The 24302-nt window shown below is 39.2% G+C and overlaps 1 protein-coding gene across 1 annotated transcript in view; it reads left to right on the forward strand.

Annotated features, from left to right (window-relative positions):
• Window positions 1–6040: 6040 nt before the first annotated feature.
• Window positions 6041–24302, forward strand: part of TULP4 (TUB like protein 4) — a 156809-nt gene continuing 138547 nt past the window's right edge. Inside the window, exon 1 of the mRNA XM_042016663.1 lies at window positions 6041–6129. The gene's annotated coding sequence lies outside the window, so the exon portion shown is untranslated. The remainder of the gene's footprint in view (window positions 6130–24302) is intronic.

Below are 24302 nucleotides of genomic sequence, written 5' to 3' on the forward strand. Positions count from 1 at the left end.
CTCCTTAGTACCCATTTCAAGTTTAATTTACTATTCTTCAGTGTCATTGATCACTATTGCATGGAGAATTCTAGGTGAAGTCTTCCCAATACCAGTGCAATACTTTTCATATTCCAGAACTCTCTTTGAAATTCTGGGATTATTCACTTCTTTCATGATGTCATCGAATACCTTAAAGGTATTCTCTTGCTGACTGACAGATGCAGATTTTTCTCCTCCTCTCTTTTCACTTGATGCCTTCAGTTTTAAATTTTCAAGTCCTTCAATTCATGACTTTGTACTATCATATTTAATGCTACTCTTTTTAGTGGTCTGCTTCTGGGGGTCATCCATTGTCTTCTGAATGATATATATCTATTTTGAATCTAGGCTGTATTGTTGATCCTTAAGTTTGTGTCATCAGCAAATTTTATTAGTACACCCATGTTTTTGTTCTAAGGTCACCTAACAAAAATATTGAAAACATCAGTATCATGACTAATTCTTCAGGGACTCCATTTATTGTATCTTTTCAGTCTGTTTTCTTTGGAGCACCATGCACTGCCACACTTAACTAGTTAAGATGCCTTGCCATATGTACTAATCCTCATCCCTTCAGTTATTGTCTTGTGTGGCATTCTTTGAAATACTATGTAAGTTAAAAAAAACCCAAAACAAGCCACACATGAATATATTTCATTTGTTTAGCACTGTAGTGGTTTGACCCTGGCTGGATGCCAGGCACTCACCAAAGCCATTCTATCACACCCCTCCACAACTGGACATGGGAGAAAAAATATAACAGAGCTCATGGGTTGAGATAAGGACTGAGAGAGATCACTCACCAAATACTGTCACAGGCAAAACAGACTCAAATTAGAGATATTAATTAAATTTATTATTAAAAAAATCAGAGCAGGATAATGAGAAGTAAAATAAGACCTTAGAAACACCTTCCCCTCCACCCGTCCCTCCTTCCCAGCTCCACCTTCTCCCTCTCAGTAGCGCAGGGAGACAGAGAATGGGGATTCTGGTCAGTTCATCACAGTATGTTTCTCCCACTGCTCGGGGAAAGGAGTCCTTCCCCTGCTCCAGCGTAGGGTCCCTCCCATGTGGGATGGTTCTCCATGAAGTTCTCCAACATAAGTCCATCCTACAGGCAACAGTCCTCCCCAAACTGCTGCAATGTGGGTCACTCTTCCATGTGGTGAAGTCCTTCAGGAACAGCCTGCTCCAGCCTAGGTCCCCCATGGGGTTGCAAATCCTACCAGGAATCCTGCTCCAGAGTGGGTCTCCAAGGGTCTGCAGGTCTTGTTTTCCCTGTTGGAGAAGGGGGACAAAATATATGTGGAAGGTTGGAGCTAGCGCTTCCACAACAAAAATGAGGCAGGAGGAAGCTGGAGTGAACAGCCAGGCAACTGGAGGGTTTGGTCAATCCTCATTCAGCCTGGTTATTCCTCAGCTATGGAGGAAATCCTTGCTCTGTTGGAGAATCTGCCCAGGCAAGCCGACTTGTTTCTCTTTCTCTGATGTGTTCCTCTGTGGAGGAGGAAAATTGCAAGTACATGAAAAGGAAATGCCTTTTGAAATCAGCTGAGCATATAAAACTAACAAAATGAGTTAAGTTTGTGTGTGGAAGGAGTGAATAGATTTGCATGTGAAAAAATTGAGCAAGGTTGGATGTAAAACTCTCCAATGCATTAAAAATCGGACAGTCATTCATGCTGTAAATCCAGATAGAGGTGAGGGAGGAAAGTACAATAATGGAGACATCTACAAAAGCAGTTTTTGCATTGTAACACAAGACACTTCAGTACCTATTCTAGTTTAGGTTCTGTGAGGTAGTGTTCTGCAAGGTGAATTCTATGTGTCTTTTTTTTTTCACAACCTATAAAGGAAATTTTTCTATTTCTTTTAATTTAGGACATTTTGGTAATTCTCTGCTTCCCTTTATTTCCTGAAGGACTGAAGAACTGGAGTGAAATAGACATACCTTAGTTTTAGTTTTAGGCTTCTTGATTCTATAGCATATGTAGTTGAACTGAGCTTGTTGAACTCAAAGATACTGCTAAGCTTTTATAACAGTCAGGCTTGTGTGGATTTAATCACATGCCAACATCGAACACGTTTTTGCTTACCTGCTGATAATTACACCTGAAGGGTGCAAGAACTTTTTTGTTGTTGCTTGTGTAGAAACAGGCCATTTTCCCCTCAGTAACTGATTTTGTTATTCTTTACCTCAGTTATCTGGATTTAGTAGACCTGCATCTTAAATGAAACTGTCTTTATGACGGGATTAGTTAAGAAGAGCTACATCCCAAATGATACTTAAAAAAACCTAAGCACACCAAAAAACCAAACCCCAAACCAGCAAACAAAACAGCTGTACGTTAAACTAAGGGATTCAGAAGGATCGTAACAATAGTGATTACGTTTGATTTTTCATGTACACTTTCCCTTTCTCATGCATCATATGAAATCCTTCTAGGAAGTGTTTGTATTATTAAATAACCAAACCACCTGTGGCTTTACATTTAATGAGTATATAGAGAATTATTGGCTCACCAGTTCTGGGAACACAATGCCCGTGGAAATCACAGTTCTGTTCTTTGCAGTCCTAATGTTGCTTGCATTTGGAAGGCAACCAAGTCCCGTGCTTTGTTTTCTGTCCCAACATACCCAAGCTGTATAAGTGACAATGAACAAAGTGAGTTTGTGAAAGGTGAAGAAATAATGAAAACTGAAATGAAGTAGGAAGAAAGTGTCTGCAATAAAAAACATTTAGTTTAAGAGAGTACGAATATTTTACCTGACAAGAAAAATATCTGAGATGTGCTATTGGGCAGAATAAGGAAGGTGAGTTGAAGATGTTTTCTCATGTTTTTGAAATTAAAAAAAAAAAAGAAGACATTAAAAAAAAGTCGCATAGTTACTTGTAGACAAATGGAATTTATCATCTGCCTTCATGAAGGGACATTACTAGTTCTTTTAATGGTGTCTGCCTTCAAAAATAAAGGAGATCTTACAAGAAAGTCATCCTGAAAAAGTGGCCAGCCTTTGGTTCCTTAGAAGGTTGTGAATATGGGATTAATGGATTATAGAAATTGACAAATATTAAAGTAGCTGCTTAGTCTCACAGCTGGGTAAAATGGACAAGCATAGGCCTGGGCATGATTGAAACAGAGCTGAGTTCCTTCTGAAAAAACACATCTATTTGTCTTTGACCTTAAATTCACAATATTCCAACAACGAAAATTAATTTACAAGCTTTTCTGTACAGTTACTTGACTGATCTTTATTATCCAGTCAAGTTGGCTAAGTAACTAAGCTTTTCTTTAGGTCAGTAATACCAAGAACTGAGCAGAACCAAAGCATTCAAACAAAAAAACAAATGAAACAAATAAAAAAAGGTGGGGTTTTTAAGCTTTGTAATAAAATTAACAATGGTGCAGGAGATGATGATTTTGATGACATAATTTTAGGTTAATGTTTCTATTAATCTGTATTGCTGAAGTTGCATTAAATATTACATTTGGACTATGGAAATGTTTATACTATTAGCACCATAATGTAATGAACTGGTACTTTAGGTCAAACTTAGTAGACTGGAGGAAGGGATGAGTGAAGGAAAAGGTTGCCTCTTTCCTTTGTGTTTTATATGTTTTGTATGTATCTTTAAAAAATGCTGTGAAGTGTGAATTAAGTATGTTTTAAAATGCTTCATTATCCTAGAGATGCACCTTTAGTCACAGAAAAAATGTTAAAAAAAATACAAAGTTGTTTCACAAACCTGATGCAATATGGTAGTGGTATTTTCCCAAGTGTGATCTGCCTTTGCATTGTAGAGCAACAGTATCCCATAGGCAAGATACAAGACCATGTCCTATTTCTATAAATAATAGAGATTTTAACTTCTATTTTAACTTTGGAAGCTGAGGCCTTGTCTTATCTGTAAGGATACTTCTGGATTCCACTCACTCAGATTATGGACTTCATTTGAGATTGCTGTAGCTTCCCTTCTGCACATGGAGGAATGCTGTAAGTCCATCCCTGACATGGAACAAGATCTTGTTGATTCACACATGTGGATGAAAAAGACGGGGAATCGTTCCTCTGTCACAAGTTTATTAAACAGCCGAAGTATCTGGTTCTATTCCTGGGACCCTTGTGCATCTGTGTAAATTCGTTCTTGGAAAACAATGTGTTATGTTGATAGAGCGAGATGGAGCAAACATCTTCCCATGTATTTTCCTTCAATCCTCAACACACAACAGGGTGCAGGATGGGTGGGACTCCTGCAAGGTATCCGAGAGTCACGTTCATAGTGTGTAGAGGCTGGTGAGCAACTACTAAACACAGTTTTCTCTTGTGACTATGAACCTAGCTACAACTTCAAATGCAGCTCAGAGAAGGGACTAGTGGGCAACACTGTTGCACCGTAGTTAATGTGCCTGGGGTGGAGATGACAGGATTACAAAGGCAATTAAAGCTGCAGTGGTGTTTTGTAAACCTCTCTTTCATGTCAGTTTTCTGCTTTACTACCTAAATTAAATTCTTATGATGGCCAGTAAACTAGGAATTGAGCTAAGACACAGATAGCTCAAGTCAGACGCAAGAACTGAGTGAACAGTGGTTTTAACTATTCTGGCTCCTCAAAATTTTCTACTGAAATAGGTGAAATATAAGCCTACCAGTGGTGGTGATGTTTGTCTTGTGCAAATATCCAGTGGGCAATTCAGGGAAGAACCTGGTCTTCACAGCTCAGCAGTTGATAACAACTCTGTAATGCGCCCAGAAATGGAGCCTGACAGCTTTTTATTGGACTTTAGCTATAGGATCTGTTAAGAGGTGTCCCAGGGTTTAGCTGTGTAGTGTAATTGAAAATCTTCAATAAAAAAGCAACTTTTTTTCTAAATGAGAATTATATTAGCAGACAAAATGTATACCCAACTCTAACACATTATCTCAGGCTTCAGTCTTGCAGATTTTTGCACACGTAGCTGGTCCTCTGGCACAAAGCTTGTCCCCTTCTTGCTATAGGTTGTAAGATAAAATCCTTATGGAGCTTTGAGCAATGGTGTGAAAAATATTTACCTTTTTAGTTTCTGAGCTGGTCTGTAAGTTTTGATTACTAAAGCCAGTAGGGGATTGGGCCTTTTCACTTCCTGCTCCCCATGTACTTATTCTTTGGATGGCTTTTCTAGAGCTGATTATTGCAGTTTGTTCGTGGTTTCCTTAAAGTACTGAGTGCTTTCCCACCTTTTATGTTCAGCATTTTGCTGTTGCTCCTTTCTGAAGAAAGTGAATGTGCACTGAATATGATACCAGAATACAGTGTCAGCTTGTTTTTACTGAGGCTCCCCCAGGTCTTGTAGTGTTGATACCTGTAGACTCTATCCCGAATTTCCAAGTTTGAAGGATAAAGGCATTCTCTCCCACAAGACACCCCCTTGACCCGTTACTGTAAGCATTATTTTCTGGGAGCAAAGGTTAGGCTTAGAATGGAACACTGCTCAGCACAGTTAATTTTCACTCGTGCTGTGGCGTTTGACGTGAGTCAAAATTGCAGGAATACAGCGCTTGTGATTCTTGCAGGGAGGAGTGTGAAGTACGTGATGGGGGTCGATGCCCCAGATATTGGCACCAAGTAACTTTCCTTCTTTCTCAGCCCTGAAGGCAGTAGGGGTAAGCCCGCTCTCAGCGTTTTGTTGTCAAATCACGCCCGCTATTGTGAATTCTGCTTCAGAGGGCGGTCAGGGGCTGGGGGAGCGCAGGAACGTGCTGGCGGCTGTTTCCCCCGTCAGACGGGCTGTTCGCACGCCGCGCTGCGGGGTGTCCCCGCCGGGCTGCGGCCGTGCCCCGGCCGGGTCCCGCGGGCCGGGTTCGCGGGGCAGCCCCGCACCGCGGCGGGGCCCAGCCCGACCCATCCCGGCGGGCGGCGGGGGCGGAGCCGGGCCGGGGTAGGGCGGTGGTCACGTGGCGGGGTCACGTGGCGGGGGAGCCGGGCCCAGCCGCCGCCGCTTCGGGAGCGGTGAGAGACGGAGCCGGGAGGGCGGGCAGGGAAGGAGGGAGGGAAACAGGGAGCGGGGGGGGAGGGAGCTCGCGGGCGCGAGTGGCCGCCGCCCGCTCCGCCGCCGCTGCCGCGCCGAGGTGAGTGCGGGAGGTTGGGCGGGATGGGCCGGGCGCTGTGCGGGGCCGCGGGCGGCTCCGGGGCTGTTTTCCTTTTGTTCCGGTGGGCGCCGGCAGCCGGCAGGGCGGTCCCGCTCCCTGGGGGCGGGGGGTCCCGGTGCGCCGCCGGGACGTGCGCGTCCGCCGTGTGCCGCGAGCCGCGTCCTTCCCGCGGCGGTTCCCCTGCGCCCGGCGGGCACCGGCCGGGGTGAGCCTCGGAATGCGGGCGGGAGGCTGCCTGGAGCCCCCGTCCTTCCCTTACACCTGCGGCTGCGGGCCGTGGGGCGGGGGTGGTACCCGCCCTCCCCCGGAGGTCCGGGAGCGGCCGGGGGGTCCGGGAGCCCCGGGCGGCTGCGGGGAGGGAAGCGCTGGCTTTGGCTCCGGCATCACCTGTGACTCTCCGTGCACCACCCGTAGCGCTGCCATTTGTAAATATTTTTGTCTTTTTCTTGTATTTTTTTTTCCTCCCCCCGCTGCGTTCCCACCGTGCCCCCGCCTTAGCGGGGTGGGGGTGCCCGGGGGGCGCACGGTTCGGAATCGTGCCCCGCGGCGTGGAGAGATTCGCCTAAGGAGCGCAACTCCTTCGCATTCTTTGTGTTGTCTTCTCATCGTGCCTTTCAGTAAGCGTCTGTGTGCGAACGTGTTCGAGCACCTTGGCTTCCTAAAGGTTTCCGAAAAAGTGCAGTAGTCGTTTACCAATTCAGTGCTTAAATTTGACTTAGGCATTAGAACAGACAATTAAAACCAGCTGTATGGGGTGAGATCAAAGGTCCGTCTTGTTTGGATTCCCGTTTCTGCAAGTGGCACATAGCAGATGCTTAGGAAATACCATAACAACAGGGTGAGCGTGCTGTGAATCTTTGGGAAACCAGCCAGGCCTCCAGCAATTTGAGGTTAAGGGATTGCCGGAGTCAAATGTGATGCTTTTGTATGTAAGAGTCCTTTTTTGCCCATGGCTTAGATATACATGTTTTTCAAACAAGAACAAAACAAAGGCCTCTTAATAGAAAATTTTTATCTTAAAAAAAAATATAATAGCACTCATATTATTATCATAGGTAGTTTCATTTTGCCAGGATTAAATTTTCCTGTCCAAGGATTACTGATTCATGAGCAACATCCTGTGTTTTGAATAGGTAAGAGGTATTTGCAATGGGTATTTTCTGCACCTATGAAAACTGTAAATAAAAAAAAAAGTTTCTTAATATTTGTTTTTACAAATTGTTTGCAAAATTTAAGTCTTAAAGTAACTGTTTAATAAAATGAAGTATAGTAAGAACTGTGTCAAAATAGCACGAGTTTTACTGTAATACAATATTGACAGCTTTAGAGATGATTATATGAATCACTAGCATTTAACTGTGTATACTTAAGCTTTAAGACTTAAATTGTTGTCTCATTGCATCAAGATTTCTGGTAAAATTATTTTGAGGATACCATCACAGATTTTTCCATAATAGCAAAATCATGGTGATCCCTGGGGATGCTAGCTATCAACTTGATCCTGTAATCTTAATTCAAGAAATAGGTTCATGCCAGTAATTCCTAACCTGATTGCTCTTATAAGGAACATTTGCACGAGTGGGCCTCATTTTTCACAGGCAGTGTGAATGTCAGGCAAAGTAGAGCTATTTCAAAAAACTGCATATTCCCCCACGCCCCCAATGGAATTTTGTAAGAAGGTCATTAGCAGTTTCTTGGGGGCTGAAAGGAGGTAGTGGGTTGATAGTGTATATAGATAGCTATTTATAAGATTAAAAATAGCTTAGAAAGCTGACAACTATAACTGTTATGAATGATTTTCATAGAAAGACAAATGTTTTTTGTACATTGCATCACTGCTTCTAACAACAGCCTGGAATCCTTACCTAGTCAACAGATGTTTATTGTAAAACCCTTAACACATTTCATTATTCTATGAAAACCCTACTCATGTTGAACTATACTGATCTCATGATGGACAGTTTAAAATATTCCATGCATTTCCTTCAATAAGGCAATGAATAGATTTAAATGGTTCTATTGTCAGCTTGCACCAAGAAAGCTGTTGTAGTGCAGCTGATTCATTTTTATCACAAAAAATTGATTGATTCAGCTGAACTTTCAAATAAAATCGGTTTTGTTTATGGCTAACCTCTAGAAAAAGTTGTACTTGTTTTATGTAATTATTAAGCATACTTACAATACACAGTTTTTAGCCGTGATTTTCATTAGAAGGTCTCAAAGCACCTTGCAAAAGAATTCAGTGTAATTATTCTCTTCTTATCTTAGGGTAATTATTATCATGTTATCTAGTGCTCATAAAGAGATCATTGTCTGCCTGTGATCGCTATAAGAAGCTCTAATAATAAAATCAGACTTTTTGATTTAATTCTTTTTTTACAATAAATCCCTGACAAACTCACATTTCTGTTTCTGTTGTAGCATTTTTATTTCATTTAATGATGACTGAGGTAATTTCATACCATACCTTCCATGCCAGTGTTGGAAGCTAAGCCTATGCTTTATGGAGAGCAGACTTCTCTTCCTAGTGTCAGAAGACACCTCGCTGAAGGCTTACCTAAATTCATTGATGAGTTAGAAAATTATTCAGGACAGTTCCTGTTAAGGTGATCCAAGTACTAATGGTGCACGTCTCTAGTTCAGTTACCATGGAGCTTGACTGCTCAGAGAGTTTGTCCATATGCCTCTTGATATCGATCAGGGTAAAAAAAAGTGTGTGTGAATGAGCGAGCTACATGGCCAGCATCCTCATATCTTAGGTGTTTTCCTTCATCTCTACTATGGTAGAGCTGGTAGAAATGGTACAGAATGTTTCATTTTTTGAGTCACCATCAGTGTCTCATTTTTGTAGTGCATCTGGTAGCAGAACAACTTCTAATGCTAGGGATGTGAAGTACACGTCTTTAAGTTGTTTTCCAGCTATCTCTATCAATTGGGGTGTGCAGTTGATTATTATTAATTATATTATTGGTGCATTTTCATAGTTACGTAGGACTTGAGGTCTTGTGCTGGGTTGATAGTTGGCAGAATAGAACAAAAAGTTGGTGGTTTTTTTTAAGTTCAAGATAAAGATATATTAAATCATTGTCATTTAGGGATAAAATACAAGTTAGAAAATGTATGATAGGTTTGATAATGGAAGGATTATAATTTGAGAACTGTATAGTGTACTATATGCTAAATAATATGGAAACTGTATTCCTAGAGAGTGTAATGGTATGAAGAAATACATGCTTGTATAACTTAGATCTAAGTTGTAAACCTTTTATTAAAGGGAACGAAGGCTTAGCTACTGTAATGAAATGTTTGTCAGAAGTTGGGCAGGTGTGGTCGGTGATTTCAGTTGGCTCTCTGTGGAAACAATGCCTTCTTGGCAGACTTGCATCTAGATTTCACTTAGATCTATGTGATTTCAGATTATTTGGAAAAAGGTCCAAGAGGAAATGTTTTGATAAGTCCAGTTTCAAGAAACTGCCTATTGCTGTGCTCATTGCTTTTGTGTGACTCTTGTTTTGATCCATGCTTTTATTATTTGATCCATTGTTTCTCTATTGTGTAATTTTTAACTAATGCCTTTGTTTACATCATTTTACAGTACTTAAAACTTTAGTATCTTTTAAATGGTCCACAATAATAGCTTTCACTTTGTGCTCACACCCGTGAAAAGCATTAGCATTACTCTGCTGTGTGCCATATCCTTGATAGCTGTGATATATCAAAGCTGGTCTGGAGAACCTCCCACTGGAAAGCTGGGCTGTTTGTGTACTGTGGAGGTCCTTTGTTGCCTCCTGCATAGTTTGAGAGCTAACAGACCCAGCTAGTCATACACTTTCCTGGTGCCCTGCATTTGAACAGTCTCAAGCATCCTTGTGTAGTGCAAAATACTCATTGCAAAACATTAGCTTGAAGATTGACTCTCCCATTAGAGTATAAAGATCCAGCATTTCTCCATACTCACATCAATCCATCCTATCAGTTCTTCCTCTGCTTTGTATGTGCTATGGAATAGGTTCTTCTCCTTTAAAGACACTCTCTTCATGTAATATTTGTTGAAGCAGATAAATAACAGCTAAACTGTTTTCTAAATAAAATCGTCGTATATCTCATTTCACTAGTTTGAACAGTAATTGCGGTGTAAAATTTCAAAGATGGTCAAATCCATTCACATAGCCATTTAAAGAGAATTAGTGCAAATACTTTACCAGGCACCACTTAAGCAGACAAAAAAACATAAAAAAGAGCCATAAATGTTGGACACAATATGCAAGAAAAGAATGTTTCTGCATGAATAGCAAGAATATGATAGAAGAGCAGTGTTTTTGAAGATAAGTAGCAAATAAAGTTATTGGGAAAAGCAAAGGTTGACTGCCTGCTGTGATTGTGATGGATCACAGTCCACAGGAGACTCTTTAGTTGGAGAAAGACCATAACTAACAAAATTCTTAAGTGAGGGAGAAAGCGCTCTCACTTCTATTCTCTTTTCGATGCAGTATCTAGTACAGTGGGAACCCTGGTCTTTTGGGCATCCAAGCATTAGTAGCAATGTTATTGCTGCCTCTGCTTTATAAAGAATGGATCTCTCTATTCTAATGGAATGGTGGGATGACTTTTATGAAATCCTTTCAGTTGTAAATAACTAAAAAATGAAACACAACCCTAGATATCTACCTGTCTAAAATCTGATTAAAATACACAGAAGGTAGATTGACTAACACAAATGCTGTCTTGCAGATCATAGAGGGTATGGATAATAGTTACTGTTGCATAAAAATAGAGAAAACATTACTCATAAAGCTATTTTAAGTGTTAAGCAAAACTTTTAAGGGGGAGTGAATTCAGCTAAGGGAGAAGGAGGAAGAGTTATATATTTGTGGTGTCTTCCCCAGCTCTCACGAGTCATGTAAGTATATTAAGAACTGTTACTATATAAATATCTTGGCTGCCATACAAGTGCCCTACATAGTGTGTGGAAATGAGGGACTTGAACAGTGTAGGTGTTGAACCAGCTTTAGATATTGTACCTTCCTTTTTCCTAGGCATAAAAATATGGACCTATGAATGGCATATCAGTTCAGACCAGAGGTGTTTCTAGATCAGTGTCTTGTTTTTAACAGTGAATGATAGCAGATGCCCAGGGCAGAGTATGATAGGATATGCAAATAGCTGAGTGTCTGAAGGGAAGTTCACCGAGTTCTAGCAGGGTGCAGTTTAGGGGTCTCTGGGAAAATGGTATTTAATCATTTGGGTTTTAATAATTGTGAATTCATGCTGTCTTTTTTTTGAACCCTTGACAGCTTTAGCATCTGCAGCACCCTGTGACACAAGAATGGCAGTTTAACATGTCCGCTTTCCGTTTGTCTGTTGCCAGCTTAAGAATTACAATCCTCCACTTCTTTAATTTGCTTGATGTAAAACCCTGTTATTTTTAGTTTGTAAAATTTGATAAGAAACTTCTGTGGAACACATATGGAATGTCAGGCCTGGTATGCAAACTCTTGTTTACAGAGAAATATAAAGAAAGGACTCTTCATAAAAGTTCTTTTCACTTTCAGTGAAGTCCAGTTTATATGCATTGCATTTATCTTAACATGGAACCTGAGAAATGCTTGTAGTGAGTTTTGCTCTTAGCAATGTATCTTTTTGTAAAGACTGTGATGTTCATATCTACCGTATGTGAATTCTGTCTGTAGAGACATTGTGAGCATAAAAAGCTGGCCTGTGGAAAGTAATTGCCAAGTTTATAAGACTGAAGAAGGTTTTGCTTGAGGTTTTAGTGTGAGCTTTCTGTAGTTGCACAGCAGAAGACGAGTCAGTATTTTACCCATATTTGTCACATTAGTCATTAAAAAAAAAAAGTAAGACATTCCTGAATAATTTGGGAACAGAGCAGTATGTAAATGAAATGGCTCTTTCCTATGGTCAGTACAGGAACTTCAACTTAATCTGTAAAGAAATAATGATATAAATCAAATGGGTTTGATTTGCATTTCTGGACTTGGATTGTGCTGGAGTCTGTTGAGGACTTTTCCAGTTTGGTGTGGACTTATCCCTGGTTTGGATTTCTGCTTCCTTCTCTTATCTGGTAGGGTATGTTAGCAGATCTTTAATGATGTTTGATGTTTAAGGTGAAAGATGCTTCCTAGCACATGTATATGTATTTATGTTTTTTAATTTGTTAGATCAGAAAATAGGGCTACAGCTTCCATTATCCAGTAACTGTTTATGAATTCTATTGGCTAAAGCAATTAAAGTGTTTGAATTCTAGGAGAGATTTAAATAAATGCATTTGAATTTTATAATGACATGGGAAGGAGCTATGCAGTGAAAATCTGCTAACTTGCATGAATGATCAAGGGATAAAATGAAACCAGCTCATGTTACAGGTATGCAGTTTGGAACCATTTGCTGTTTTTCCAAAGTGGAGATGAAGATATAAAAAAGATTTTAAAAAGATTAGAGCAGTGGGGGAAGGGACATAGTTCTTCTAAAGATACCTATACAAAGTCTTACTGGGAATTGTAACAGAGCACTATGAGCAAGAATTAGTCTGTTTCTCTACACAACAAAAACTTTGATTCAGCAACAGGCTTCCATTAAAAGCAAATACAAATCGTAGGATTAAGTTCTCTTTCTCTGAGTTACTGACCTTTTAGAGGTGGATTCCTTCCAGATTTTGCCAGCTCACCAAAGAGACATTCTCTCTCTTTTTTTACCAGTAGAATAACCCTGTGGAACATGTATTAAATCCAATATAAATTATTTCCCAGTGTTGCAAAGAGAATTTTTGAATTTGAAAGTCTGTTCACTGGATGTGTAATAAGATTGGGGAAAGTATACTATATAAAAAGAGTAATTTGAGCTCAGTACTAGTGCTAGGAGTATGCCTGTACAGTATCAGTCCCTCCTTCCAGAGGCATCAGGGACTCATGCTGGGTAAATACAGTGGCAGTATCTCCTAAAAACCACTTCAGCCTGCATGCTGCAAGTCTGATTAGCAAGGTGCTGGTCCACTCTTCTACAGAGGAAATGAACCTGGAGAGAAGACATAAGTGAAACAGAGCCAAGATGAGGTGACAGACACATTTCATCCACATAATATCACAAGAACTGTGTATTAGATACTTTGTAATAGCAAACTGCTGACTGTGTCTTTTAAGGAAACATATTCTGTCAAAAAATACATATATCCGATGGTTAAATAACCAATACCTGGGTGACAGAGAGATGATGGAGGCACAGGAACAGGGGTGATGTGAAGCACTATGAGTTTAATAACCACATTGACTCCTATAGGTAGGATTCATGATGACTTTTTTAAGGAAGGATTTTAGAGTCTGGCTGCTGTGGCTTTTGCATGGTATCTTTTAAGTCCTAATAAGGAGTTACAGAGTTACAGCATTTGTTTCCTTAATTGTTATGAATTAGAAGTCAATAACAGAAACCTTTCCCACAAACTAGTACTTACTTTTATTAATAAAGGAGTAATTTGGAAATTGCTTTTTCTTCCAAGGATTTAAATGAAAGACCACTGAATAGAGAGTGATGTTGTAGCTTGGGAGTTGAGGAAGATGATGTATAGAAAATTCTTATAATACAGTTTAATTTTCAGTACTGTATTGGTTAGTTTTGCAGTTATTATTAATACAGAAAACAGATGACCGGAATGGTGGTTGTTCTGGGCTAAAAGTGACCACTAATGCTGCAAGATCTCATAAAAGATAATCTCCTGTTTCCATGAGATGCATCAGTAAACTCTTTTGTCTCTGTCATAGGAAGTTTATGTTCCAAAGGTCGGATAGTTGTCTTGCCCTTCTCCCTTTGGAGTTTGCTTTAAATATTTCTGGTGGCTTGGAGAGAAAATATTTGTGATTTGATTGTCTGGTGCTGTGGTGTCAGAACAAGCTCTTGCAGTTTTAAAATAGTATTGCTTGTTAAAGCTCCAGAAATACTAGGAAAACGTTCCCTGCTTTGGATTTGAATTTGTGTCCATCTTTATCATCCAAGGATGTAGAGAGAAACCAAGAAGTAGCCAGCATTTGTTTAATGAAAATTCTCCTAAAACAATCAAATGGCCTTTGCATAGGAAATGATAATACAATTTTTGTAGTCCCTTCAGGAGGATATCTGCTACTAGTTGTCCATTTTTTATTAAGAAAGATATAATGGCACAGATACGTTGTGAGGATTTGGATCATACTGATTTGCCTCCAGCGGCGTTGTCACAGCTTTGACAAATATCATTATGCCTGATGACTGAGTGTCCATAGTGATGTGCAGTTGTCTGTTTTCACTTACATTTACTTCTGCTTTGTTTTGTTGGTGTGGAGACTTAAGATCTCATGGCCTTCTGAGCCTAACACTACCTCAAGCTGTGGAATAACTTTTCTGCCTTAGAGTATTTAAAGAGGTTTGGGTTTTGCCTTCTACGGTGACAAGACTAGTGTGGAAGGACTGAATGGAAGATTCTTAAGTGCTGACATTGCTCAGTTTTGTTTCTGTTTTGATTGTCCCTAATGACATTTTTGAGTGCACCCATCCATGTGCGGGGTGATAACACTTGATGAGAATAGGCCCGAGGTGATGCAGGTTTAATGGAGAAAGCCTTGGAGAACCTACTAAGGAGTACATGAGTTCCTTCAGTTTGTGCTCTTGATTAGGCTGGGGGCTTGGGGTATGTGTGGTGTACTTTTTGTATGTGTTTTCATTTGCTTGTTTGTTTGTTACGTTTTTGATTTCAAATTATTTTTCAATGTTTAGGACAGTTTCTTCCAGTCTTTCTGGTTAAGAGTTAGGACTGCATTTCCTGGATGTTGATATTGTTACTGTCTTTGCCTTCATTGAAATTTACAATTTTGCAGTTTTGTGGAATGCCAGGCAAGAGATTGCATTTTGTTATTGCTTCCTCATTTCCTCTACATCTTTATAGCAAATGTGATCAGGAGAGAAATCTTGGGGGTTTCTTTTGTTTAGTTTTAAAGCACCTCATTCTGTTAGCTGATCTAAAAACCTACCTGGAAAATTACTCCAGTTTAAAAATAAATAACAATTGCATGCAGGCATACTTGGTTGCACAGCAAGATCTATTTTTAGAGAAGGTTTCTGCCCTGTTTTTACTTCATTTTAGATTCAGAGTTTCACCTTCATTTGAGACATCCTAAGGAATTTTGGCTTCTTTTCCAGTCCTTCATGATAGATAAATGCATGCATCCTCTGGATCAGATTTCAGAATTGTTTTTGTAAGGGAAGCCATACTCATCTTCAGATAACCTCAGGTATTCCAGTAATTCCTAGTGTATTTGAAGTTCTGCCTCAGCTTGCTTGGTGTTTACTCTAGTGGGTCTTGTGGTTGGAAAGGTGAAGTAAGTTGTAGGAGGCTGCTGCTATGTGAGTACAAAAACTTAAAAAGCAATTGCAACCTCATGCAAATGGGTGTTCTGATGAAATGATGATTTAGGAAAAAACAAAGCCAACCTATGTCAGTCTAAAGTAACATCTAAATTTTGATTTCCTTTTTTATTTTTTTGTGTGCGCTGGCTGATGATTACAGCGGCAGACTAGGAGACAGAACTCCTGTATGTCTCTCTCAATTCTACCATAAGCTTCTGTATTGCCCTGAAGTGCTTAAATTGTCTTTTACTTAGCAGTAGAATGGGAATAATGCTATTTTACTACTTTTCTTAGATTCACTGACACTAGCAGAGCACTCCTAGGACACTGGATAAAGGGTTCAAAATATCAGGGTCATGTTAAAAGAAATGGTGTAGTTGGAGTTGAACCAAATGTTCACTCAACTAAAGATGACTAGATTAGGTACACCTTAAACTAAAAAGGTTGCAGAAAGAGACGGGTGTTAAATGGGACAGGTGAAACTATAAATACTGTTATGCAATTCCTTATTTCCTGGTGTTCTTGTTGATTCTTCAGGCTGTGAACTCTTGGCTTGTCACTTAATGTCTGTAAACCGTCAGACACAGCAATGCTGCTAAAGTTACAATACTTCAAAATATTATTAATAATGGCAAAAGTGCATGGGTGGATGAGGTACCCATGTAGGGCATGTATTTGAACATATCCACTAAAGCATGCTTTATTGAAAAATTCCTCCACATGTTTGTAGCAGATAGTGAATCACAGGAAGGGTCCACAGCATTGCTTCGAGTACTCTGTGTTGGGAGTGTTGGGAGTTTTGGGAGTTAGCAATGACAAGTCTATATCACTCATTCATTGGTAAGGGTGTAGTTGTGAGCAGAGGTTAGTGCATTTTATTCTCCCCTGTGTAATAGAAAATATATCTGTAGAGTATTCAGCTTTATTCATGGAGACACTTTTTGGCTGCAGATATTTATGTAAGATTGTGGGAGTTTTCATTTTCACAGTCCTTTAGCAATGTTTGTATTTACTCAAGCAGTACAAATAAAGCAGAGGTGCTCTTTTGTTGGAAAGTCTTAGCCTACCTGTTTGGGATTGTTTCCGGAGAACAGACTACTAATTCCTGTTACAATTTTCTTTAATACCCAACTCAGCTATTATGCCCAGATTTATTTTTGGACAGTCTATTATACAATATGTAAAATATAATGTATCAATGTCAATGTTAAGATGAAAATGAAACATCAGTGTTATGTAGTCTGAAGTTCCGCACAGCACTGTCCTTGGATTATATGAGAAGATGAGTGCTTACATTAAACTAGTGTTCTTTTCAGAGGAAGTAAGACATAAATTCACAATACATGTATGAAGCTTGCTATCACACATAGTCAACTGTTAATAGGCCAGCTATATAGGATATAGGTAGAGACCTTATGAAGAAGAGAATTGTACTCCAGGCAAATACAAAATTCCTCCGGTCACAGAGAGGAGTAAAAAAAGTCAAGAAGGTCCTTGTTTTGTGGCTTATGGGTGTTTTGGTGCAAATGTTTATTCAGAAATTCAGTGGAAGAAATGAAACATGCCATGAAAAATGCAATGAACAAAATCGCATTCTTTTGTGATAATTTTCTCCGCTATGTTTCTTAAGTTGTGGTGCGCAGCTTCCTGTGTGTCTCACCTTGAGCTGCTTGTCACCTCTCTTTGTAATATGTCTTGTTCACCTATCTTTTTTTTCTTTCTTTTTTTTGAGGGACTTTGTCTTTGCAGGTTTACTTGTCTTCTTGAGTAGCTGAGTAAATTCAGGGATCTCTCAGGGATTTAAATTCATCAAAAGATGATTGCACTGTCATGTTTTTCCTTTTCCCCTCTGCATTTTTGAATTTTTCTTTCAGGACAGGCTCCTGTAGCTATGTGAATGATACTGTGCACAGATCCTCAAAGTGAGACTGTTAAGGTTTTGTCTCTCTTGACTGTGATGTTTGTTAGGTGGCCTGTACCATAGTACTCAGGTCTTCTCTTTCAAGCTTTTCTTGCAGGATATTTCAAAGCTGTCTGTTTTAAAGTAGAATAAGCGATAACAGGGAGGGAAAAGTTGAGGGAGATGCTGGATACCGTACCAAATAAAACTCAAAGATAGCTTGTTTGGCAGCATTAGGCTCTCTAGTGCACTTTGCAGCACGCTTGCTGTGAGCTGACAGCCAGAGATCTTTGTTCACTGTTTCAGAAAATTTCAGGCCCAGAATTCTGGCCAAAACAGTATTTAGACAAAAAATGGTGTACAGGCACTGCTCTGAAAGCCATAGTGTCCCTTCTTATGTTGAGGTTTTCAGACTCACCATAGAGATGTCCCATACTCTTTACTATTTGAAGGATCAAAGGCTTAATAAACATGACACTTCAAACTGAATTATTTGGTCTAGCACCCGTTCACATGAAGTATCTTCTGCAAAATTTTTCTGGTGTTTGGAAACTAAGTGGACCAATTGTCCTCAGTTTTGTTTAGTCTGTGGTTTTTTTTGTTTGTTTGTTTGGTTTTTGTCCCACTCTAGATTCAAAATCTTTACTGATTATAAACAAGACATTCTCTCATGCTGGTGATAAGTCTAAATCTGCCTTGGGACAGTTGCCTCTTTCTTAGCATGATGTCAGTGGAAAGCCTGAAAATGCTGCCACACAGCAGCTAGGAAGGCACTGTTTATTGTCAGTGGCTTGTTAGATCCTTTGTATCATAGAAGTGGGTTGTGGGTAGCATAGTTGTGACGTCCTCCGGTCAAATGCCCTGACTCTTTCTGGTGATACCCACAATCAGCAGGGTATCATAGTGTGTTCATAGCTTGAGAATGTAAAGGCGTATATTGCTGAACCTAGGCCTTGATCATCTGGAAGGATTGCTTCCTGCTTTCTACTGCTATGTTTTTTGTTGCATGTTTGTGTCATGCAGAAATGAAAATGAAACAAAGATACACAAGTTTTGGGATGAGGCAGATGTATTGGTTGTCAAAGAGGTATTTTTGCGTGTCCTATCCTGTTCCCCCAGCCCTGTTTTGTGGTTACAGTAGTAGCCAAAAAATATGTCTGGAAAGAATCCAGCATGAGGATAACACTCTTCTCTCAGGAGTTTGCAATCTGTATAATTTTTTAAGGCAAACACCTATTATATATTTCTCTCAGTTGGGTCTTTAAGAGAATAATATGAAGGGAATCACTACCCTCCTAAATTTTTCTTCAGCATTTTCCTCTCTTTTGCTTAAGTGCTGATTGTACATTGTTTTTTAAATAAAACAGTCCTATCTCACTATGTGGACTTAGTGTCTAATTTATGGAGACAGGATTGTCTTGCATAGTGGATTTTATGAACATGTGATTTCTCATGTCAAACAATGTAACATTTCATTAGCATGCTAATAAAAAATGCATCAGTAACTTTGTTTTTGTTTAGTTTGGGTTTGGTTTTTTTTTTGTTTGGTTTTTTTTTTTTGAGTGTAAAGGTGTCTTACAAACATTATTACTAGTCTGAAGGACACAGATTCTCCCACTTCCCTTCCCCGCCAAACCCTGTATCCCTACAAAGCTAATTAAACATCCCCTGTACTGGATGGCCGATGATGCTGTTAATATGTGTGTACAGACTCTTGGCCTGTTTACTCAGTCCAGGTGCTTGATACCGTGCCTGAAGTCTGATTTGGGCCTTTTGGCCAAGAACTTTAGTATCATGGCTTCAAAATAAAACTGCATGACTTCCACATGTTAATCTAGTGCTCATTTTTTTGCCTTATGAGCCACCTGCCTCTTTTCGATATGGCCTTAATTCATCCCATTTTCCTGCAAGGAAACTTGCTCCTTGTGTCTTTGCTTTCCACTTGGAGGGATTCCCTCCAGCTCTGCCATCAGCTGCATGACAGGGATAATGCTTGTCATGACCTGATGTCTCAGCTGGAAGGGAGCAGATCAGTCACTGGTCAGGTTGGAGCCAGCTTCTAAAGATTGACTCACTGCTGCCATATGACACTGCAACAGTTTGGCAAATAACCATTGCAATTTTTCTTGTCGTGTGCATATGTAGGTGGCCTTGAATGAGGGGAAGAAGAAACACACATCTCTGCATAGCACCTGTTACAGACTGGATATATGCATTGTTTGTGCCATATTCATCCATCTGAAATCTTGTGGATGTTGAGATTGGAATTATGAAGACTCTATTTTTTCCTGAAGCTTTGAATCAGTAAAACTAATACATCCAGAGGGATCTTTTTTTGTCTGTAAAGCAGACAAAATGTGTTGAAGTCTGGCTTTGTCCTTTTAATGTCTTCTCCTGCTGTACCTGGTAGAGACTATCACAGGTCTACTGCTGAATGATTAGAAGAGAATGTGTGCCTGTACCTCATGCAATTCACTTTAGAACTTGGCTTTTTAGCTTGATTTATCTTCATTATTAGCTTTTAAACTGAGATTTGGGACCTTTTTGTGTTGTGATGGAAGTGCAGACATGGGTCTGTAATGGAAGAGGAGCCTATGGCAGTACCATTGCCAAGTCTTTTTTTACTATGCTGTGTTAGAGAACATCTACAGGGTGGCTAAAAATGGATATAAAAAGATACTATTTTTAAGTAGGACTTTTTGTCTTAGTCTATTGTAGTAAATTTAGCCTTTCATAAAAGTTGTCAAATTGAAATAAAATAGCTTTAATAATAAAGAATGTGAGTATGTATTGCTTAAATGTTTTTGCTGAGATTTTAAAAGTACATCAGATCACTAAAATGAGGGAAATTGCTGGGTAAATAACTGGGTTTAGTTTGCTGAAGGAGCAGATCAGCTTGCAACAGATTTTCTTCAGTAGTCATAGAGGAAAATTTGTGTTTATTTCAGTATAGTTTATGTCCGGTTTTATTTCAAAGAGAAACTGAAAAGGATTGCTTTCTTCTTAGAAAATGTAAAAAACCAGAAATTTGATATTGAGATCAGCGATTTCTACTGATGTAGTGATGCAGCATCTAGAAAGTCACCTCAGTTCACAAGCTAAAGATAATTCTTCCTTTTATTTAAAACAAATTAATTTTCAATGAAAAACATGATTAATATGAATCCAAAACATCTAGTGTGTAGTTTTATCAGTAACATTCTCTAAATCTTGTAAACCTTGGGTTTCTGTAAGTGGAATTCTAGTTTCCTTTGAAGGTAGCTTGATACCATTGTGAGTTTGGAGGATAATCCTAAAATGCAATCTTTTAAAATATTGCTTTTTTGGGGGGATTTTTTTGTTGTCCCCAACAATGTTGGGGATTAGACAGACATGAGATTTTGGGCTGTTGTCAGCCTTGTTCTAGGCTGGGTCTTATAACACTTCAGAGTACTTGTGTACTTGCAGTGTTATGTATGCATATATTGTGTGTCAGTGGGACATATACGGCAGTTTGGAGAACATTGTTCCAGAAAGGAGGACCATTTAACCATTCTTTTTTTGAATGCAAAATTCAAAATGTCTAGAAATGGACAGCAATGCTTTGAAGCAAGATAGAAATAGACTGGAAAACATCAGATGAGCTATACTCAGGAGTGATGGGATTCTACCACAGACTGGAACCCAGTCACATTAAATTCTGCCTTCTTATTTCAATGCTATCTTTCCCTTCAGTATTAGGAAGGTTGCTCCAGCTCTGTCCCATGGGGGAAGTTCCATGGTATAGCTGAGCTGACCTAACATTTTTCTGTTTCTGAAAGGTCTTCCTGCACCTCAGTCTTGTGCCTGCTCCTTTTTTGCAGTTCCAGCACTCATCTGACCTGTCAGTGATTTAATCCAAATCCCTAAAGACACAGAATATTTCTCACTTTTTTTAATGTTTATTTTGTGGTGTATTAAAGAATTGAGTCCACCCAAGGAGATGTCAGACAGGCACCTGGCCGTGAAAACAGAGATGAGGGCCAACTGGATCTAGGAAGGGAAATTGGAGTGGGTCGCTGAGGTGGCAGAGATTAAGAAGTCTTTCTATGGCATAGGCTGCTTTGAACAGTTTGCGTGTCTTGCAGGCCTTTAGGAAGGAATTGTACTTTCCTATCTGCCAAGGTTGCTAAAAAGACACTGTAGTCTGTGCGTTCAAGGCATCATAGGGTGTGAGAGATTTTACAGGAGCAATCCTGCCTTACTGTATATGAAATGTACTACTACTTTGGCCATAAAACTTTATTTCTCAAGGGACAAGATGTCATAAAGCTGTTGGATTGCCATTGGTAGTGGTGACTCTGCCAGTCCTGTACCGGCTCTTCTGTTGAAGATGGATGAAGCTCTCTTAGTAATTTTGTGGTAAGACCGGGGGGGTTTCTGAGTCATTGAAGGTTGCTGTGAGAAACCCAGTAGTGTTTCCATAGGGCACAGCAATGTAATTATAGAAGCTTCATTGAAAATTGGTGAGGTGTCAGTTATTTGTAGCTCTGCTTCAGAGCAAGAGAAACAATAAATGTTGAACAGAGTGGATGACCTGCATGTATCCCGATTTTCTTTGCATCTGCATGTGGCCTTCCAGGAGATGGGCTTGGGTTTGCTTTTAGTCTGTTGGAGCTCCTGCTGATCTGGGTACTGTTCTGAGAAGCAGCAATAAAGGACATTCCCTATCAACCCAGAGCAGTTGCTTTGTACTTTGGCTTTTGGCTCTTGCAAGGAGAGCAACAGATCCAGGGATCACAGAACACACTGCATGTAGTAATGTTATTAAACAGTAAATGCCTTGCTATGCTCTGCTTAAAAATTTTGATAAAATGTTAAAGCATTGAGAGAGAATAATCCTACAACATCTGTAAGGCTCTACATAAGAAATAGTGTTTTATTGTAGAACATCCCAGCATATGTGCTCCCCATCCCGGTGGGAGACTGACTGCCTGGCAGAAGATAGTCTGTAATCAGATCCCTGCAGCTCTGCATTGCTCTAGTGTGTCTATTTAGAATCTAGCGGTGTCTTGCTTCATTTTATGGTTCATATTGCTTTCTGTGAGATGGATTTCTTCATCTGAAATGAAAATTGGTAAACATGCAAGTGCAAAATAAAGCTTGTGAGTTAGATTTATAAAAAGCTGTGTTACTGGTTTCAGTCAGCTGAAATATCAATTTAACTATTTTTTTGGATGTGAGCTTTAACTTCTCAAACTTTAATCAACATAACATAACTTTCCAGCCTGGTTTCCTAACACTGGTTACAAGACTTCAGAAAGTATTTAACTACAGTTAGTATCTGAAGCAAAATCGTGTGGATTGGAAATGATGTTATTTTATTGACATTTTGCTCTTAAAGGGGGGGGAAAACATCCATGAAATTTGTTAATACTGTCTCCTACCTACTTACCCAATAGAAATAAAAAATTATATGCAAGATAATTAAACAGACCAGATAGGCTTTGCAGGTAATTTATAGATGTCTTAGAATACCGAGGGTGGACTATCTCAGTCTGTGTGGATGGAAACAAGAAAGAAGTGTTAGAAATTTCTTAAGTCTAATGCTATACTTTGATCACTCCTGAGAACAGGGGGAAGAAGTTTTGGGTTTGTTAGCTGGCCCCTTAAATATCACGTTTGTGTGGGATTTTTTGTGGTTTAGTTGCTTAAGGACTTTGTGTACAGTAGGGATTTGCAGGAAAGAATGGAATATTTGTTTTATGGGTTATCCATCAGTAAAAATGTTGTTTATTCCACTTCTTAGTGATAGATTCTGTTAGGATTACTGTGCAATTGACACTGTGGGGAATAAAGATAAAACTGACATATTACATATCTCTCAGGCGCATTAATTTGTAAAATTATTTGTTCCTATACAATAATTGCCTTTGGGGGTTAGCTTTTTGCAAGCTTACTGTGGAGCATTTATCCATTCAGTTCTATGTTAGGGTTATTTAACATTCTTGGAACAGTATATGCTATCTCCTTGCACTGTCTTATGGCTTTGTGGTTTTATTAATACACTGAATTCTTCATCCTAGGAATGTAATGAGCAGGTTATTAATTTTTTTCCCCTCCCAGATAATCCTAGCAACCTTTCCACATTCTGTTTTGACCAGTGACACAAGTATTACACAGCCCCGTTTACAAGAGAAATACATTACAATATCGATGTAAGGAGAAATAGCAGCAGCAGTAAAACAACTCTGCTGCTCTGCTGTGATGGTGTACAGGTATAAACAAGGCAGTATATTTACATGTAAGGCCTTGTTTTATGTCTTTTTAGAAAAGAAACAGACTGATTTCAGGCAAACAGAATCTGCGGGTTATATATTAAATATAAAAGATTTTTTTTGTTTTTTTATATATCTTGCATCATTTTAATCAAGCAGCCCAGTAGTGAGTTGTTAGGTTGACAATACAATGAAATTAGCATCTTTCAGGTATTATTTGAGGTTTTAGAGTCATTGAGCAACTAGATTTTCCCATATTTAATTTAGGTATTTAATTCTTTTAATAGCTAGGAATAGAATTTTTGTATTCTGATATTGTAATTTCTGTATGTTCATCATAATTTCATGCTTTCATTCAGCAGAAGAGTAAGTGAAAAGCAATATATAATTTTAGTTGTTGGGGTAGACTTTTCTTATAATATCATTTTTAAGTTACCTAATTTCAGAAGCCTTGTATGAAAATACTTTATGAAATACTGTATTTTAACCTTTTTCTCTAATGTTTGTTGTTTGCATCCATCTGCTACAGATCAAATATAATGTCAGTTTCATGCAGATACTGAACTGTTGAATTCATTGCAATCTAGCTAATAGAGGTAACAAGAAAGCATATAGTTTCCTCATAGTAA

Source organism: Corvus kubaryi, unplaced genomic scaffold (assembly GCF_017639235.1).
Source record: "Corvus kubaryi isolate FWS band 111438036 unplaced genomic scaffold, C.kubaryi_AGA036_p1.0 split3-73, whole genome shotgun sequence".
NCBI classification, from domain to species: domain Eukaryota; kingdom Metazoa; phylum Chordata; class Aves; order Passeriformes; family Corvidae; genus Corvus; species Corvus kubaryi.